We start from the raw sequence: 22225 nt of genomic DNA on the forward strand, positions 1-22225 counted from the left end.
GATTTAAAGAGGCTATTGCCTCTGGGTTTTAGGACTTGTCTGGTATAGGAACACTCTGGTGGATTTATGTTCCTGAAAGATAAAACTTAGTGAGGGGGCAGGGCAAGATGGTGGAGTGGTGAGGCATAGAATTTAGTATCTCCTCTAGGGCAGCTGGTAATTACCCAGGAACACATCATACACAACTTTGGAACCAGAGGAAAAGCTGAGATTGCAGCAAACTTTGTAAGTTCCCCCAATCAGTGGTCTGGCACCCCTCCCCATCCCGACCCCATGGACTATCTTGCAGCTGGCTACCTGAAAGGAAAAAATAAAAACAATCTGCTGAGGGCAAGAAGGGGGACTCAACCCAGCCTCAACTGCAGAATTAATTAACAAATTTATTTTTTGGAGCTGAGTATGCTAAAGAAAGGCTGGGCTTTGAGAAAGGGGGGCACATAAAATCAGAGACCCATTTCCTGGCTACAAAAAAGCTTCCTTTTTTTTCCTCTTACATTTTGTCCCTTCTTTCTCACTGACTCTTCATATTTTTGCACTTCAATAGCCCCCAAAAGGGGCTAAATTGAAGATGTTGGAGAGTAATTATCAGACAGTAGCCCAAAATACATCTTTAAATGCTCTATTCTGACACTGACAAAACTTCCATGCTGGGGCAAGGCTTTTAAAAGGAACTTCTGTTTTCTCTCTTTTTTCTTTATTTTTTTTTTTTAATTTAAAAGTAATATATGTGGTTATTTTCTATCAGACAGCCCAGGTTGAAGGTCTAGGCTGGTCTTGGAGGGAGACAGAGTACCCAGAACTTCTTTGAATTTCAGATTCACTTCTGAAGAAGGTCTCCACCCCAGTCTTTAATTGGAAACTTAGTCTGACCAAGGAATTAAGCTGGAGTTAACCCATAGAGGAGAGGGGAGAAGGGAATAGTGCACCTAGGACACAGCTGGAGTTCCTAGGACTGGGAGAGTGGAGGGAGGTCCAGCTCAAGTGGCAGCCCTCCTTATGGGAACTCAGACCCTAGGGGCTGGAATTCAGATTCCAGCTTCAGTCAGCCATGCCTCTGACAGGCTCAGAGTCTGCAGAGAATTAAAAGCACTTCACCTCCTTATGCTGGTGGGGGAACTATGGGCTGGCATGTGCCACCTGCTGGCCAGGATAGGAAAAGCACCAAGTCTAGAGGCCTCACAGGAGGGTCTCATTCTCAGGGAAACTCCATATCCTCTTCAGGAGACATGGGTCTCTCTAGACTGGGAAAACATGACTGGAGTTGACCATATCTGAGGAGACCCTGTCACAAAAAGGCTACATAGAGGCAGGGCAAGAAACAGAAACACAAGAGGTGAAAAATTCTGATCAACTAAATAGTACCTAAGTTAGAGGTCTAGAATAAGTTGAACTGAATGACAAAGGCTAGAGAACAAAGCCAACCAACAAGAAACCCCTAGGTAAAAGAGTGAAAACTAAATCCAGAATAAACTAATCAAGAAAATCAGATGCCTAGACAACTTAAGATAATGAGCCATACTAAGAAACATGAAAATGTGGATCAGCCAAAGGAACAAAATAATAGTTCAACTGAGATACAGGAGTTGAGGCAACTAATGGTAAATCAATTCAATGAACTGAGGGAAGACATGGCAAAAGAGATGAAGGATATAAAAAAGACATTGGATGACAATAAAGAAGAATTCATAAATTGAAAAAACAAATGACAGAACTTACAGGAATGAAGGAGATGAACAATGGAGGGACACAACAGTAGATTTGAATAGGCAGAAGAAAAGATCAGTGAACTGGAAGACAAGACATTTGAATTCATAAAAACAAAAGAACAGGTGGTGAAAACAATGGAAAAATATGAGCAGGGTCTTAGGGAGCTGAGTAACAATATGAAGCATGTTATGGATATCCTGGAAGGAGAAGAGAGGGGAAACAGGGCAGAAAGAATAATAGAAGAAATATTCACTGAAAATTTCCCAATTCTTATGAAAGACAGAAAATTACAGATTCAAGAAGTACAGCATACCCCAAACAGAATAGATCCCAATAGACCTACTCCAAGACACTTACTGATCATATTGCACAATGTCAAAGACAAAGAGAATTATGAAAGCAGCAAGAGAAAAGTTATCCATCACATACAAGGGAAGCTCCATAAGGCTATGTAGATTTCTCCACAGAAACCATGGAGGTGAGAAGACAGTAGCATGATATATTTAAGATACTTAAAGAGAAAAACTGCCAACCAAGAATTTTACATCCAGTAAAACTGTCCTTCAAAAATGAGGGAGAGATTAAAATATTTTCAGACAAACAGACACTGAGAGAGTTCATGACTATGAGATCAGCACTACAGGAAATACTAAAGGGAGTACTACAGGCTAATAGGAAAAGACAGGAGAAAGAGGTTTGGAGAAGAGTGTAGAAATGAAGTTTATCAGGAAGGGTAAAAAGAGAGAGAGGAAAAAATAAGACATGACATATAAAATCCAAAAGACAAATTATAGAAGAAAGTACTGCCCTTACAGTAATAACACTAAATGTTGATGGATTAAACTCCCCAATAAAAAGACACAGACTGGCAGAATGGATTAAAAAACAGGACCCATCTATAGGCTGTCTACAAGAAACTCACCTTAGACACAAGGACAAAAACGGGCTGTTAGTGAAAGGTTGGAAAAAGATATTTCATGCAAACAGCAGCCAGAAAAAAGTGGGGGTAGCTATATTAATATCAGACAAAATAGACTTCAAAAGTAAAACAATTAAAAGAGACAAGAAAGGACAATACATATTAATAAAAGGGTCAATTCATCAAGAAAACATAACAATCATAAATATTTATGAACCAAGCCAGAGTGCCCCAAAATTCATGAGGTAGACACTGAGAACACTGAAAGAAGTAGATAACTCCACAATAATAGTTGGAGGCTTCAATACACCACTCTCATCAATGGATAGAGCATCTACACAGAGGATCAACAAGGAAACAGAGATGTTGAATTGTATGATAAATGAACTAGACTTGATAGATATTTATAGAACACTATACCCCACAACAACAGGACACACATTCTTCTCAAGTGCTCATGGAACATTTTCTAGTATAGACCACATGCTGGGTCACAAAGCAAGTCTCAACAAATTTAAAAATATTGATATTATAAAAAACACTATCTCAGATCATAATGGAATGAAGTTGGAAATAAATAACAGGCAGAAGTTCATAAAATTCACAAATATATGGAGGCTAAACAACACACTCTTAGAAAACCAGTGGGTAAAGGAAGAAATTACAAGAGAAATTAGTAAATACCTTGAGGCAAATGACAATGAAAACTTATGGGATGCAGCAAAGGCTGTGCTGAGAGGGAAATTTATTGACCTAAATGCCTATATTAAAAGAGAAAAGAGAGAAAAATTTGAGAAATTAACTGTTCATCTGGAGGAGCTAGAGAAAGAACAGCAAACTCACCACAAAGCAAACAGAAGGGAAGAAACAACAAGAATTAGAGCAGAAATAAATGAAATTGAGAACAGGAAAACAATAGAGAGAATAAAAAAACCAGAAGTTGGTTCTTTGAGAAATATCAGTAAAATTGATGGATGGCTAGCTAAGCAAACAGAAAAAAAAGAGAGTAGATGAAAATAAATATAATCAGAAATGGGTAAGGAGACACAACTAATGACCCTGCAGAAATAAAGGAGTTATTTGGAAGATACTATGAGCACCTATATGCTAATAAACTAGACAAGTTAGATTAAATGGACAGCTTTCTAGAAAAGCATAAACAACCAACATTGACTCAAGAAGAAATAGATAACCTCAACAAACCAATTGCAAGTAAAGTGATGGTGTCAGTCATCAAAAGTCTCCCTAAAAGAAAATCCCAGGACCAGATGGCTTCACATGTGAATTCTACCAAGCATTCAAGAAAGAATTAGTACCAATCCTGCTCAAACTCTTCAAAAAAATTGAAAAGGAGGGAAAGATACCCAACTTATTCTATGAAGCCAACATCACCCTAATACCAAAATCAGACAAAGATACTACAAAAAAAGAAAATTATAGACCAATGTCTTTAATGAATATAGGTGCAAAAAGCCTCAACACAATACTTGCAAATTGAATCCAGCAGAACATTAAAAGAATTATATACCATAACCAGGTGGTATTTATTCCAGGTATGCAAAGCTGGTTCAACACAAGAAAATCAATTAATGTAATACACCACACTAATAAATCAAAGTAGAAGAACCACATGATCATATTGATCAATGCAGAAAAGGCATTTCACAAAATTCAACATCCTTTCTTGATGAAAACACTTCAAAGGATAGGAATAGAAGGGAACTGTCTCAATATGATAAAGGCAATATATGGAAAACCCACAGCTAATATACTCACTGGGGTAAGACTGAAAGCTTTTCCTCTAAGATCAGGAAAAAGACAGGGATGCCCACTGTCACCATTGTTATTCAACATTGTGCTGGAAGTGCTAGCTAAAGCAATTGGGCAAGAAAAAGAAATAGGCATCCAAATTGGAGAGGAAGAAGTAAAACTTGCACTGTTTGCAGATGACATGATTCTATATGTAGAAAATCCAGAAAAATCTACAGCAAAGCTACTAGAATTAGTCAATGAATGCATCAAAGTGGCAGGCAACAAGATCAACAGGCAAAAATCTGCAGTGTTTCTATACACAAGTAATGTGCAATAAGTGGAGGAAATCAAGAAAAAAATTCCATTTACAATAGCAACCAAAAGATTAAAGTATTTAGGAATAAACTTAACCGAGGACACAGAAGACCTCTACACAGAAAACTACAAGACACTACTAAAAAAAATCAAACAGAACCTAAAATGGAAGAACATACCATGTTCATGGATTGGAAGGCTAAATATAGTTAGATGGCAATTTTACCTAAATTGATTCATAGATTCACTGCAATACCAATTAAAATCACAACAACTTACTTTGCAAAAATAGAAAAACCAATAACCAAATTTATTTGGAAGGGCAGGGTACCCCAAATAGCCAAAAATAACTTGAGAAAGAGAATAGAGTGGGAGGTCTCACACTACCTGACTTTGAAGCATATTACAAAGCTACAGTGCTCAAAGCAGTATAGTACTTGCATAAGGATAGATATACCCACCAATGGAATTGAATGTAGAATTCAGAAATAGACCCTCACATCTACAGGGAATTGATCTTTGATAAGGCAGTCAAGCCAAAGCAACTGGGACAGAGCAGCCTCTTCAATAAATGGTGTTTGGACAACTGGATATCCATTTCCAAAAGAATGAAAGAGGACTCCTAATTCACACCTTATAGAAAAATTAAATCAAAATGGATCCAAGACCTAATGTTAGTGCTAAGACCATAAGACTCATAGTAGAAAATGTAGGGCAATATCTTAAAAATCTTGTGATAGGAGGTGGTTTCCTAGACCTCATACCAGGGCATGAGCAACCAAAGAACAAATAGACAAATGGGATCTCCTCAAAATTAAAAACTTTTGTACATTAAAGGACTTTGTCAGAAAAGTAAAAAGGCAGCCTATGCAATGGGAGATGATATTTGGAAACCACATATCAGATAAGGGTGTAATATCCTGAATATATAACCAGATCCTACAACTCAACAGCAGAAAAACAAACAATCCAATTAAAAATGGGCAAAAGACATAGACACTTTTCTGAAGGGGAAATACAAATGGCTCAAAAACATATGAAAAAATGCTCAACTTCACTGGCTAGTAGGGAAATGCAAATCAAAACCCCAATGCGATATCATCTCACACCTACCAGAGTGGCCATTATCCAAAAAATAGAAAATTACAAGTGCTGTAGAGGATGTGGAGAAAGAGGCACACTTATTCATTGTTGGTGGGAATGTAGAATGGTGCAACCACTCTGGAAGACAGTTTGGAAGTTTCTCAGAAAGCTTAGATTTGCCATATGACCCAGCTATTCCATTGCTAGGTATATACTCAGAGGAACTGAAAATTAAAACACAAATGGACATTGGTAAACTCGTGTTTATTGCAGCATTATTCATGATTGCCAAGAGATGGAAACAGCCCAAATGTCCATCAATGGATGAGTGGATAAACAAACTGTGGTATATACACATGATGGAATATTTTGCATCTGTAAGACAGAACAAAGACATGGAACATATAATAATATGGATGAACCTTGAGGACATTATGTGAGTGAAGTTAGCAGAAACAAAAGGACAAATACTGTATGGTCTCACTAATATAAACTAACATTAATGAGCAAACTTTGAGATTAAAAGCTGATAAAACAAGCTACCAGTAGATAGAAAGAGGGTAGAGATCAGGCATTTGATGCTGAAGGACTATAGAATGTTCAGTAGGACTGATTGTATAGATCCAGAAATAGATAGCATAATAATGTGTGATGGTAGCACAATATTGTAAGTACACTGAACACAGATGTCTGTGAGTAAAGCTGAAAGCTGTGGGATGGGGAATGTACACCAGGGGTAAATATAGATGATAAAGACTGGGACTGTATAACTTGGGAAAGACTGAAGTGGCCAATGACTGTTACTAAATGTACAAATATAAAAATGTTTTTACATGTGGGAGATCAAATGAATGTCAGCCATGCAGAGTGTTGAAAAAGGGATGTTATTTGGGAAAAACACATAATCAAAGCAAACTGGAGTCTATGGTCAACAGTAACAGTCCAGTATGCTTCCATTACATGTAACAAAGACAGTATACCAAAGCTAAATATGTATGGGAGGGGGATATAAGGAAGGGATATGGGATTCTTGGAAGTGGTGTTTTCTGTCCTTACTATTATATTAATGACATTTTAATTTTATTTCTATTACCTTTTTTATTATTCACTAAAAAAACAACTTTTTTTGTAGTAATCAATATGTTCAAGTGCTGGTTATGGTGATAAACATAAACTATATGATGATACCATGAACAACTGACTGTACACTGTGGATAAATGTATGGTATGTGAATATATCTCTATAAAATTGTTGGAAAAAATATGAATAAGAGTAAAAGTGCTGGAAAAAACATGGAGAGAGGGATGTAACTATCTACTGTTGATGAGGAGGCAGAGTGGTGTAGCCTTTCTGGAGTTCAGTGTCGTGGTTCCACAATTAGCTAAGTATGTAGTGACCATAAGGTCCTGTAACCTCGTTATGGGTTATGTGCATAGAAGATCCGGGAGAAGAGACATGAATGGACATTTGCACACTGGTGTTTATGGAGGTAGTATTCATGATTTGCAATGGGTGGCGGTGGCCTAAGGGTACATTGAGGAACAGAATGGTGGACTGTGGTGTATGTATACAGTGGAATATAGAGCAACTATGAGAAGGAGTGAAGATGTTAGACCCACAACAAGGTGAATGGATACTGTAGACAGCATTTTGAGTGAAGTACACCAGAAATAAGGGAAACACTATAATGCCTCACCAATATGGACTAACTACAATGTGTAAACTCAGAATTGAATCTTAGAGCACAGCCTAATAGGGGAATGATTTTTGGAATGGTCCCTAGATTGTGATATCTTAGAGCAGTCAAATCTATTCCTGAATTGTAATGGCTATCTCCAAACTCTGAGATGCTGATCCCTTTGTGTATAGCCTGATTGATCTCTGGAACATTGGGTATCTGTGTGACACCTGAAACTCAGAGCTGGAGCTTGGCAGATATGAATATCAGTATTAACACATACAGCAACTGTTAAAAAAAAAAAAAAAGCTGAAAAAGAGCCCAGACTTCAATTAGAGATATGAATGAAGCAGATCTGGTTAAGACTAGGGCAAATCAGGCCAAAGGGTAAAGGTTGAAACTGTGTTAAAACTTTAACTTCCATGTGAGACCAAGGGAAGAGATGTTCATTTGGTGCAGGATCTATATTTTCTAAACAGTGTAACTTCTACACTCAGTTTGTTCAAACACCACAATTACACTAACATTTGAATAGGAAGAGAGATATAGTAGGTTTGTATAAGTTAGAGTGAAATAGTGACACATCCCAAAGTAATTTGGGTGGAGAATAAAAATATATGCAGGCCCCCCCCTGAGGAGCTGCAGGAAAATGTGGAAGTGTTGGACTTCCTCACCTGGATTGTTGCTGATGTTCTCACAAACATTGAGCATTGGCAGTTTGATGTGCCAAGGCTTCTATCATGCGACTTTCCCTTATGAAGCTCGTTACTGCAAAAGAGAGGCTACACCTGTATATAACTGTGGCTAGGACACTCCTCCTGAGTACCTCTTTGTTGCTCAGATGTGACCCTCTCTTTCTAGCTAAGCCACCTCAACAGGTGAACTCACTGCACTCCCCCCTACATGAAACCTGACTCCCAATGGTGTAAATCTCCCTGGAAATGCAGGATATGTCTCCCAGGGATGAATCTGGACCTGGGATCATGGGATTGAGAATATCTTCTTGACCAAAAGGGGGATGAGAAATGAAACAAAATAAAGTTTCAGTGGCTGAGAAATTTCAAATGGAGTCAAGAGGTCACTCTGGTGGACATTCTTGAACACTATATAGATAACACTTTTTAGGTTTTAATGTATTTGAAAAGCTAGAAGTAAATACCTGAAACTATCAAACTCCAACTCAGTAGCCTTGACTCTTGAAGATGATTGTATAACAATGTAGCTTACAAGGGGTGACAGTGTGATTGTAAGAAACTTGTGTTTCACACTCCCTTTATCCAGTGTATGGATGGATGAGTAGAAAAATGGTGACAAAAGCTAAATGAAAAATAAAGTCGGATGGGGGTATGTTTTGGGTGTTCTTTTTCACCTTTATTTTCTATTCTTATTTTGATTCTTTCTCATGTAAGGAAAATGTTTAAAAATACATTGGCAGGAAGAAGATGGTGGCATAGAGAGGACTGGAAGCTAGTTAGTCCCCCTGTAACAACTAATGAACATTCAGGAATAACTAGTAAATAACCTGAAATAACTGTGGGGGTACAAATGTGACTGTCCACTCATCATACTCCAACCTGAATTTGGAGGAATGCCCGAGATTGCAGAATGAAATCTGTAGGCAAAATTATGGATCTATGCTGAGACCCCCCCTCTCCCCACTCCATCCCCAACTGCAAAGACTCACTGTGATAGAGAGCGGCACTCTCTGAGCCAGCGAATATAGCTCAGTCCAGCGCCAAATGAGGTTTTAATTAACAAATGTGGACTGATCAATACAAGCTATGAATCCCCAACAAGTATACAGAGGTTTTTGGTGACAACTGACCTTGGAGAGCCGGAGGACCTCTCTGGGAGGGAGGGGGAGCACAGATGACCAGGTGCTATCTCTGGCAAATGGGTGAAACTGAGGGTGGCTGTGGCCTGGCCCTAAAGGGGTAATTTCTGTCCTTTTTTTGGCTCAGTGGAGAAAATGTCAGCCATTTTCATTTCCCAGCACTCTGACCCAGACAAGGGTGGAGATAGCAGAGTCAGAGAGACTATTCAAATGCAAATGATATCTCCCCAGTGGATGTAACTTCCGTAAGAGGAAAGAGGAGGGGCCCAGCTCTCCATTCAGAAAAAGACCCCAGAGCCTGGGGGAAAATAGCCACAGGTCACACCTCCTTACACCAGTCTGGAGTTACAGGCTGACAGGCTTCACCTGCTGGGCAGAAAAGCACAGTGACTTGGAGCCTCACAGGGTGTATCAATCTTCTAAGACATCCTCAGGGAAACTGGATACTATTGCCTCCTTCCGAGACCTGAGCTCATTCTGGTCTGGGAAAACCTATTTGGGGTAACCAAGGAAACTAGATGCCTGGGCAACAGAAAACTACAACCTACATTAAGGAAAATGAATTTTTGGCCCAGTCAAAGGAACAAACTTACACTTCAACTGAGATACAGGAATTTAAACAACTAATACTAAATCAATTGAAAAAGTTTAGGGAAGTTATAGCAAAAGAGAAGAAGCATATAATGAAAACACTGGACATACATAAAGTAGAAATTGAAACTTTGAAAAACCAACTGGCGGAATCTATAAAATTGAAAGGCACAGCACAAGAGATAAAAGACACAATGTAGACATACAACAGCAGATCTCAAGAGGCAGAAGAAAACACTGAAGAAGTGGAGAACAAGACACCTGAAAGCCTACCCACAAAAGAACAGATAGAGAAAAGAATGGAAAAATATGAGCAATGTCTCCAGGAACTTAAGGATGAAATGAAATACAAGAATGTACATATCATTGGTATCCCAGAAGGAGAAGAGAAGGGAAAAGGGGAAGAAGTAGAGGAAATAAACAATGAAGTTTTCCCATCTCTTATGAAAGATATAAAATTATGGATCCAAGAAGCTCAGCATACCCCAAACATAATAGATCTGAATAGGCCTATGTGAAGACACTTAGTAACCAGATTAACAAATGTCAAAAGACAAAGAGAGAATCCTGAAAGCAGCAAAAGAAAAGCAATACTTCACATACAAAGGAAGCTTGGTAATACTATGTGCAGATTTCAAATTAGAAACCATGGAGGCAAGAAGGAAGTGGGGTGATATATTTAAGATACTGAAAGAGAAAAACCACCAAGAATCCTATATCCAGCAAAACTGTCCTTCAAATATGAGGGAGAGCTTAAAATATTCTCTGACAAACAGACCATGACAGAGTTTCTGAACATGATACCTGCTCTACAGGAAACACTAAAGGGATCACTGCAGACAGAAAGGAAAATACAGGACTGAGAGATTTGGAACACAATTTTGGGAGATAGTAGCACAGCAATGTAAGTACACTGAACAAAGATGACTGTCAGTATGGTTGAAAGAGGAAGGTTAGGAGCATGTCGGACACCAGAAGGAAAGAGGAAAGATAAAGACTGGGACTGTATAACTCAGTGAAACCTAGGGTGCTCAACAATTGTGGTAAAAGGTACAAATATGTTTTTAGATGAGGTAGAACAAATGAATGTCAACTTTGCAAGGTGTTAAAAATGGGTTGGTATTGGGGGGAAAATGAAATCAATGCAAACTAGAGGCTATAATTAACAGAAACATTTTATTATGCTTCCTTTAATTTAACAAAGGCAATATAGCAATGCTAAATGCATATGGGGGGTGGGGAATAGGGGAAGGGTATGGGACTCCTGGCATTGATGATGTTGTCTGACTCTTTATTCTACTTTAGTTTAATGCTATCTTTCCTTTTTTTGCTTCCTAGCTGTCATGTTTTGTTTGGTGTTGTTTTTTCCATCTTTCTATTTTTCTTTTTCTTTTGTCTCTCTACCTTCTTTGACTCTTCCTCCTTCTTTGTGGAAGAAATGGAGATGTCCTTAACTAGATAGAGGCAATGGATGTGAATACATAAATACATGACTATACAGGGAACCATCGATTGTTTACTTAGGACAGAATGTATGGTGTGTGAACAAAACCATCTTAAAAAATGGGTTGATGAACAAGCCTTGAGGGCACTATATTGAGTGAAATAAGTCAGACACATAAGGACAAATATTACAGGGTCTCACTGATATGAGCTAATTATAATATGTAAACTCATAGACATGAAATATATGTTACCAGGATATAGAACAAAGCTAAAGAATGGGGAGTGGTTTCTTCTTATGAGCACAATGTTCAACTAGGGTGAACTTAAATCTTTGGAAGTGGACTGAGGTGATGGTAGCATGTTGTGAGAATGACTAACAATGCTGAATGGTCTGCAAATGTGGAAAGGTTAGCTCAGAGTCACGTATATTGCCAGAAGGAAAGTTGGAGGTTAAAAGATGGTAATGTATAAAATAGTGAATCTTGTGGTGGACAATGTCTGTGATTAACTGCACAAATATTAGAAATCTCTCATGAACTAGAACAAATGTATGACACTATAAGTAGAAGTTAATAATAGAGGGGTATATGGGGAAAATATACCTATTGCAAACTATATATTACAGTTAATAGTATTTTAACATTCTTTCATCAACAGTAACAAAGCTACTATACCGAAACTATGAATCAATTATGGAGTGGGGTGGTTAGGGGTATGGGAGGATTTGAGTTTCCTTTTTTTGTCTTTATTTCTTTTCTGGAGTAATGAAAATGTTCTAAAAATTGAAAAAAAATAGTTGTGGTGATTGATGTGTAGCTGTATGATGGTACCAAGGGCAATTGCTTATACACTTTGGATCTTTGGATAATTTATGGTATGTGAGCAATCTTAATAAAAAATATAAAAAATATATTGGGGTGATGAATACACAACTATATTATGGTACTGTGAACAGTTGATTGTACACCATAGATGATTTTATGGTATGTGAATATATCTCAATAAAACTGAATTTATTTAAAAAATAGATTTGGGTGATGAAAGCATAACTATATGATAGTACTGTGAACAGTTGATTGTATACCATGGATGATTGTATGGTATGTGAATATATTTCAATAAATCTGAATTTAATTAAAGAAAAACTTAGTACATCTTTTATAGAATCTCAGGTAGGGGCCTTGGTATTTGAAAACTACATTTTGTAAGGGCATGGCACACTGTGGCCATTTGGGATGTCTAGCTAGAGCTTGCATAAAAGAAACCTCCAGCATAGCTCTTGACTCTATTTTGGATCTCTCACCCACTGTGATCTCAGCTTGTTACCTTTCTTTTTACCCCCCCTTTGGTCAAGTAGGCAGTTTCAATCCCTCACTGCCAGGACCAGGTTCATTCCTGGCAATCATGCCCCACATCACCAGGGAGATTCATTCCTCTGGGAGTCATGTCCTCATGGAGTGGAGTGAGGTTAATGAATTTATTTTCTTAGAAAGAGAAAGGCCACATCTGGGCAAAAAACAGGTTCCCTGGAGGTGCTTTTTAGGCATAATTATAGGAGGGCTCAGCCTCCTATTTACAACCCTTAATTTCATGAGAGCAAGCCTCAAGTCAAGGGCTTGATTTATTAAATATTAATATATATTCTGTCCCAAGCTAAACAATCAGTTTCTTATATTATCTTCACTTAGTTGTACAATCATCATCACTATCAACTTTTTTTTCATAACTTAGTACAATATGCATAACATAATACATCCCAGAGATCAGCACAGGGAAGTGGCCCCAAAACAGCCTGCCATGCTAGTGTGTGCCAGCCTCCATAGATTGGGATACTTACAGTTCTGCACTGACATCTGAGCCCTCCCACCCATTCCAGACAGTTGTATGATATGTTTCTGGTCATGGAAGTCCCCTAACAGTTGTTCCAGATGGTTCTTGACTATTTACTAGCTGCTCTCAAGGATGAATGAAAATTCTACACCTCCCTACACTGCCATCCATCTTGCCCCACCTCTAGTCATGTTTTTTCATACATCCCTGTGGGTGCAGACCCATTGTAGGTGGGACATTTTGACTAGGTTATTTCAATTGAGATGTGACCAATCCATGCAAGGTGGGTCTTAATCCTCCTTCTAGAGTCCTTTATAAGAGGGTAAAATACATACAGAGTGGAAATTGAGAGAAACTGATGAGAAAATCCCCAGAGAATTTAAGCAAGGACCCACAGAAAACAAAGAGGAAGCCATTGGAAACAGAAGCTGAAAGCAAGGAAACCTGGGAGAAAAGAGCCAGCAGACACCAGCAATGTGCCTTCCCATGTGACAGAGGTGTCATGGATGCCAGAAGTCTGTCTTCAGAGTCCAGGTATTATCCTGTTGATGTCTTAATTTGGACATTTGCATGGCCTTATAACTGTAAACTTGTAAGCTAATAAATCCCCATTGTAAAAGCCTACCTATTTCTGGTATATTGCATTTCATCAGCTTTAGCAAATCAAAACAAAGTTCTTATAATATTTACTTTCTACTGTAAATGGATGATCTTAATGAATTCCATAAAGAATAAGGTAAATGTGGGGAATTTGCCTCAACAGATCATAAATAGTACTGCCAGTGGTAGTCCACACAAAGTATCATGGCTAATAAAGTCAAAGAAAGTTTCTTAAGACAATATTAGTAGCTTACATGGCATATGGAATTATACTTATTGAGGAAAAAATCAATTTAAATCCTCACTTAAAGATGCAAACTCAAATGCCTCCACTGTGGAATATGAAGATAAATTTAAAATATCAAACCAAAGCACCGTTTGCCTTAGACATATTTGCGTGGAATACTGAACAGGGAATAACCATGGTATTAGAATACCCGGAGGGTGATAGTGTTTAAAAAAAGCAGACACTCACCCCCATCCTGCCCCACCCCCCACACACAGAGACATGTCAACAGAAGACACTTTAGCCAGTTTCACTATGGTGTTTGATAATCGAGGACCTTTTAACTATACCTTTTAACTAGTATAGGATCATGAAGCTAATGTTGGCTAGGGGAGTGTTCTAGTTTGCTAATGCTGCCAGAATGCAAAACACCAGAGATGGATTGGCTTTTATAAAAGGGGGTTTATTTGGTTACACAGTTACAGTCTTAAGGCCATAAAGTGTCCAACGTAACACATCAACAATTGGGTACCTTCACTGAAGGATGGCCAATGGTGTCTGGAAAACCTCTGTTAGCTGGGAAGTCATGTGGCTGCTGTCTGCTTCAAAGTTCTGGGTTCAAAATGACTTTCTCCCAGGACGTTCCTCTTTAGGCTGCAGTTCCTCAAAAATGTCACTCTCAGTTGCTCTTGGGGCATTTGTCCTCTCTTAGCTTCTCCAGAGCAAAAGTCTGCTTTCAATGGCCATCTTCAAACTCTCATCTGCAGCTACTCTCTCAGCTTCTGTGCATTCTTCAAAGTGTCCCCCTTGGCTGTAGCTCCTGATAACAAAATCTGCTCTATTTTGCTAATGCTGCCGGAATGCAAAACACCAGAAATGGATTGGCTTTTATAAAAGGGGGTTTATTTGGTTACACAGTTACAGTCTTAAGGCCATAAAGTGTCCAAGGTAACACATCAGCAATCGGGCACCTTCACTAGAGGATGGCCAGTGGTGTCTGGAAAACCTCTGTTAGCTGGGAAGGCACGTGGCTGGTGCATGCTCCAAAGTTCTGGTTTCAAAATGGCTTTCTCCCAGGACGTTCCTCTCTAGGCTGCAGCTCCTCAAAAATGTCACTCTCAGTTGCTCTTGGGGCATTTGTCCTCTCTTAGCTTCTCCAGAGCAAAAGTCTGCTTTCAATGGCCATCTTCAAACTCTCATCTGCAGCTACTCTCTCAGCTTCTGTGCATTCTTCAAAGTGTCCCCCTTGGCTGTAGCTCCTGATAACAAAATCTGCTCTATTTTGCTAATGCTGCCGGAATGCAAAACACCAGAAATGGATTGGCTTTTATAAAAGGGGGTTTATTTGGTTATACAGTTACAGTCTTAAGGCCATAAAGTGTCCAAGGTAACACATCAGCAATCGGGCACCTTCACTAGAGGATGGCCAGTGGTGTCTGGAAAACCTCTGTTAGCTGGGAAGGCACGTGGCTGGTGCATGCTCCAAAGTTCTGGTTTCAAAATGGCTTTCTCCCAGGACGTTCCTCTCTAGGCTGCAGCTCCTCAAAAATGTCACTCTCAGTTGCTCTTGGGGCATTTGTCCTCTCTTAGCTTCTCCAGAGCAAGAGTCTGCTTTCAATGGCCATCTTCAGACTCTCTCTCATTTGCAGCTATTCTGTCAGTTTCTGTGTATTCTTCAAAGTGTCCCTCTTGACTGTAGCTCCTCTTCAAAATGTCACTCTCAGTTGCTCTTCAAAATGTCACTCACAGCTGCACTAAGTTCCTTGTGTTTGTCAGCTCATATATATGGCTCCAGTGATTTAATTTAGACCCACCCTGAATGGGTGGGGTAACACCTCCATGGACATTATCCAATCAGAGTCATCACCCACAGTTGGGTGGGGCACATCTCCACAGAAGCACTCGAAGAATTACAATCTAATCAACACTGATTCATCTGCCCACACAAGATTACATCAAAGATAATGGCATTTTGGGGGACATAATACATTCAAACCGGCACAGGGAGCTATGTAATACACAGTGTTTTCTCTTACAGTTGCCTTTATTGACCAATTATGTTGTTTGACAAAGAATTACCTTTCAAACTTAAGGAAAATTCATTATTTTCTAAAATTACAAATGAATCCACACCACTCACTGTGGGACTGTGGGGAATCAAATTTCTAAAAATCACCATTTTTCCCCTTTAACAAAAATATTACTCCCTTGAAAATGATGACTTAACCTCTACATTTGAGATTAATCAAGTGATTCCCAGCTAGATTAAACTCAAAGGTATAACAAAAAGTCCTAGCTAGAAAGTAAGCACAAAATCATATAAACAACCTACAATACAATTATGAAAACAATGGTCGGAAGACTAAAATTGTGATTCAGTTTCAGATAGAAAGCCATGCACACATAATATACAGAAATGTAAATTTGAATCTGAAAAGGAAATTCAAGACATTATCTAGGTTCTAATCAGAAAGTTCCATTCAATGATTTCTTATCCTGCATCTGCACATGTTGAAACGTATATTTTTTTTTCCTGGCATGGATAGCCATATTCTGGGGACTAAAAATGTTTCATAACTGTGGGCAAATTTTAAACATGAATATAAAGTCAACCAACTCGTTGAGATATAAAATTGAATATGGGTCTATATTTGCATGCATATGAGAAATAATGTTGAAAGATCATCAATTCAAGCTTAAAATTAACCTGTATTCATATTGATCAATAATTGTTCTGAGAAATTACTACATATGATATGAAAATTAAATAGAACACTATGTATGTATTTCAATATCTTGCTATGATATGTTAGGTCAATCATTTAGGGCAGGAAGATTCCCATATTTCAAAGGAACCACAGTAAGAGCAATATTAGTGATATTAGTGTAGTGGTTTGGAGCTGTATGTACCCCAGAAAAACTTGTTCTTAAATATAACCCCTTCCTTTGTATGTGGACCCATTGTAAGTAGGAACTTTTGATGAGGCTACTTCAGTTAAGGTATGACCCTCCTCATTCAGGACGGGTCTTAATCCTATTACTGGTGTCCTTTATAAATGGAATAAATTCAAGCACAGGGAGAGAAAGCCATGGAAGCAAGAACCTGAAATGAAGGAAGGGAGAGACTAACAGATGCCATCATGTAATAGAGGAGCCCAGGATCACTGGCAGCCAGTCTTCAGGAAGAAAACATCACCTTGATGATGACTTGATGTGGATATTTTCTCAGCCTCAAGCTGTAAGCTAATAAATTCCCATTGTTTAAACCAACACATTTCATGGTATCTGCTTTAAGTAGACTACATGTGCTGATTTGAATCTATTATGCCCCCCACAAAAGCCATGTTCTTTAATGCAATCTTGTGGGGGCAGATTTATTAATCTTTTGATTATGGTGGAACGTTTGGTTGAATGTTTCCATGGAGATGTGGCTCACCCAACTGTAGGTGAGACCTTTTGATTAGATCATTTTCATGGAAATGAGACCCTCCCCATTCTGGGTGGTTCTTAATTAGATCACTGGAATCCTATAAGAGAGCTCACAGAGAGAAGGAGCTTGGAGAGGCTTAGAGAGACATTTTGGAGAGAAGCTAAGGTATATAATCCAGAGTTTGCCCCTGGGAGAAGCAAAGAGCCATGTATTAGTTAGGGTTCTCTACAGAAACAGAATCAATGAGAGATATCTATGAATATAAGATTTATAAAAGTGTCTCATGCAATTGCGGGTATGCACAAGTCCAAATTCCATAGGGCAGGCAGCAAACTGGCAACTCCAATGAAGATGTCCAATGAACTCCTCAGGTAATGAACTGGGAACTTCAATGAACTCCTCAGGAAATGAACTGGCAACTTCGACGAACTCCTCAGGAAATGCTTCACTGGTCAGCCGAAGAAGAAGTGAAGGTCCTCTATCTGTCTTGCTTAAAAGTCTTCAAATGATTGATTGGATTAAATCCAACCAACTGCATTCTCTCTTTGTGGAAGATACGCCCTTCATTGAGTCATCAGTGACAGCTCAGCCAATTAACTGATGACATTAATAAACCAGTTTGTTGGTTTATTAACCAGCCACAAACGTCCCTGAAGCAATGGTTAGGCCAGTGCTTGCTTGACCAGAGAGCTTGTACCTTACCTGGCCAAGTTGACACATGAACCTAACCATCACAAGCCAAAACACCCAGATGCTTGGAGAAACTGGGAGATGTAGACAGAAGGACATTTGGAGGTGCTAAGCTAAGAGATGAAGCCCGGAGTTTGCTGCAGAGAAGCTAAGAGAGGACCCCCCAGATGCATAGGGAGAAATACACTGGGAGAACAAGCTGTGATGTACAGAGGCTGAATGAGAGAAGTTAAGAGAGAAAGAAGCCCAGACAAATTTTGGAGAAAGCCATTTTAAACCCAGAACCCAGAAGCAAAGGACCAGAAGACACCAGCCATGTGACTTCCTAGCTGACAGAGGTTTCTCAGATACCCTTGGCTGATCTTCAGTGAAGGTATCCTTTTCTTGATGCCTTAGTTTGGACACTTTTATGACCATAGAACTGTAAATTTATAACTTAATAAATCCCCTTTATAAAAACCAATCCATTTCTGGTATTTTGTATAATGACAGCTTTAGCCAACTGGAACACTAGGAAACTAAAATAATTAGTAATGTCAATGAGGATGACAAAAAATATAAAAAGGGTAAATGTACTATATGTTTCCTACCTTGGATGCACTCTGCTGGGCCTTCATGCAGATTAGTTCATTTCACTCTCAGGACAGATGTATGGCATGAAAACTTATTAGAAACTGATGCCACATATTTGTCATGAGGATCAAGTGAAGTGACTTGTTAAAATACTTTTGGAATCTGAAAAAGAACAGAGCAGCAAGATTCATTATATTATCATCATATAATGGATTCCATATTGAACAAAATAAATATGGTAATGGCATGTTATGTCCTACTTACAACTTAAATGAAAATAAGTTCTGAGGGTAATTTGTATTACCTAAAATTACACCTCCCCCCACTATTCAATTGTCTTTCCTTACCCTCCTCCCACACACATACTAATATATTTACACAAAATATTTTAACTTCTTCTATTAGGGATTGCTATATGCTTGTTAGACCATATGGAAGGTTTTAATATTAGGGTACAAGGCAATTAATTTTCTTATTGTATAGCTCTGAAGGCAGGATATTTTACATGTATTTACACAGTTCAAGTAGCTATGGAAATGGAACTGTAGAATTTGCATTAAAATTGATTGATAAGCAAAATATTTTTAAAAATAGATACAAATTTACTACAATCACATTATGCATCATTAAAAAAAAACAATCATTCTACATTCACCAAATTTTCCCTTCTGCTAAATGGGTATTAGAAATATTCAATATTATAATAATATTAAATAACCTTTATTGACATTTATTTAATGCTTAGTAACTTGACAGGCTGGAGAGCTTAGTAACTAATTGTGGATTATTTCAATTAATCCTTTAAAATCCCCAAAATATAAAAATATCAATTTATACCATCTTCTTTTGAAGTTTGAACCAGGTAAAATATGTAATATATTTTATAAAATTAGAAGTGAGAAACACATTTCTGATGATATATTGCTTGTTTCCACACCTATTCCATCAAAATTACTAATAAAATTGTGATTTCCTTTCCAAAGACTCCTAAACAATGCACAAAATGTTAGTTTTTTCAATACTCTTCCCTATTTGTGAAGAGAAATCTGCAATGTTGCATTGCCCAAACTTGATACCCAATTGTTGCCTTGAATTCGGGTGGCCACTAATTTTATCAACTGTTGGCAAAGTTTTTCCCATTGCTACAGCTGATATTTGTTGACCTGGGCAATATTTAATTAGATGCCTAATGAAGTCTTAATGTAATGAAAACCTCCTAGGTTTACCACAAAAAGGAGGCTGCTAAGGGGCATTTGCAATAGTAGGCACCAAATATATGATCTATCTGTCATACATGTGTTTAGAAAGTATGGCAATGGCTAAAACCATGATGAAGAGCACAATGGGACAAAATGAACACATAAAATTCTGTTGGGTAAATTTGAATCTCACACTGAAAAATTAAAATTCCATTTAACAACAATTAACTATTCCCACATGGCACTGCTTATTGTTTCCAGATGTTAATTTTAAAATTCACTGTCTATATCTATTTTTTACTTTTGAATCCACCCTCATTAATGTATCTGAACATATTAGATTATCATTCTCTCTTCACTAGCCTCTATCAATAGGTCCCAATATTCTACATTTTAAACATTGATTTTACATTGTTCAGGGAGTTCATAGTAGTGGTAACATACAATATCTCTCCTTATGTGTCTGACTTATTTCACTCAGTATTATATCTTCAAAGTTCATCCATGTTGCCATATGTTTCAGGACCTTGTTCCTTGGTATTGCTGCATTGTATTCCATTGTATGTATGTACCACATTTTGTTTATCGACTCTTCTGTTGAAGGACACTTGGATTGTTTCCGTCTCTTGGTAATTGTGAACAATGTCACTATAAGCATCAGTGTACAAATGTCTGTTCATGTCACTGCTTTCATATTTTCTGGGTGTACACCAAGAAGTGGAATTGCCAGATTGTGGGGTAACTCAATATCTAGTTTTGTGAGAAACCACCAAATTGTCTTCCACAGTGGTTGTGCCATTATATATTCCCACCAGCAATGAATAAGAGGTCCAATTTCTCCACATCCTCTCCAGCATTTATTGTTACCTGTTTGTTTAATGGTGGCCACTCTTATTGGTGTGGCATGGTATCTCATTGTGGTTTTGACTTGCATTTCCCTAATAGCAAGTGAAGATGAGAACTTTTTCACGTGATTTTTAGCCATTTCTACTTCCTCTTTGGAAAAGTGCCTTGTAATTTCTTTTGTGAATTTTATAATTGGGCTGTTTGTACTATTGTTGTTGAGTTATTTTATTTAGGATTTATTTTATTTAGGATTTATTTATATATGCAGGAAATCACTCTCTTATCAGATATATGGTTTCCAAATAGTTTCTCCTAGTGAGTCGGCTGCCTCTTCGCTTTTTTGACAGTCTTTGAGGCACAGAAGTTTTGGATTTTGAGGAGTTCCCATTTATCTATTTTTTTCTTTTGTTCCTTGTGCATTGGGTGTAAGGTCGAAGTGACCTCATAATACTGGGTTTTGAAGATATTTCCCTATATTATCTTCTAAGAGTTTTATGATACTGTCTCTTATATTGAGGTCTTTGATCCACTTTGAGTTAATTTTTGTAAAGGGTGTGAGGTAGGGGTCCTCTTTCATTCTTTTGGTTATGGGTGTCTGGTTTTCCCAGCCCCATTTGTTGAAGAGACTGTTCTGTCACAGTTCAGTGCATTTGGGGTCCTTATCAAAAGTCAGTTGGCCATACAAGAAAAAGAAATGAAAGGCATCCAAATCAGAGAGGAAGAAGTAAAACTTTCACTCTTTGCAGATGACATGATTATATATGTAGAAAATCCAGAAAAATCTACAGTAAGGCTACTAGAACTAATCAATGAACACAGCAAAGTGGCAGGCAACAAGATCAACACTCAAAAATCTGTAGTGTTCCTATACACAAGTACTGTGCAACAAGAGGAAATAAAGAAAAAAAATCCATTTACAATAGCAATCAAAAGAATCAAGTATTTAGGAATAAACTTAACTAAGGCCACAAAAGATCTATAGAGAGAAAACTACAAGAAACTACTAAAAGAAATCGAACAGGACCTAAAAAATTTGGAAAAACATACTGTTTTCATGGATTGCAAGACTAAGTAGAGTTAAGATGGCAATTCTACCTAAACTGATCTATAGATTCAATGCAATACCAATTAAAATCCCAACAACTTACTTTGCAGAAATAGAAAAACCAATAACCAAATTTATTTGGAAGGACAAGTTGCCTTGAATAACCAAAAATATATTGAGAAAGAGGAATGAAGTGGAAGATCTCCCACTACCTGACTTTGAAACATATTACAAAGCTACAGTGGTCAAAATAGCATGGTACTGGCAGCTTTCCACCTATTAGGTCATTTTTAATTTATTTTAGTAAAGTTTTGTAATTTTCTGTGTACAGGACTTTTATGTCATTGGTTAGATTTATTCCTAGGTACTTGATTTTTTAGTTGCTTTTGAGAATGGAATCTTTTTTGAGTGCCTCTTCAGTTAGGTCTTTACTAGTGTATAGGAACATTATTGACTTACG

The sequence above is a fragment of the Choloepus didactylus genome, chromosome X (genome assembly GCF_015220235.1).
Source record: "Choloepus didactylus isolate mChoDid1 chromosome X, mChoDid1.pri, whole genome shotgun sequence".
In the NCBI taxonomy this organism is placed as follows: domain Eukaryota; kingdom Metazoa; phylum Chordata; class Mammalia; order Pilosa; family Megalonychidae; genus Choloepus; species Choloepus didactylus.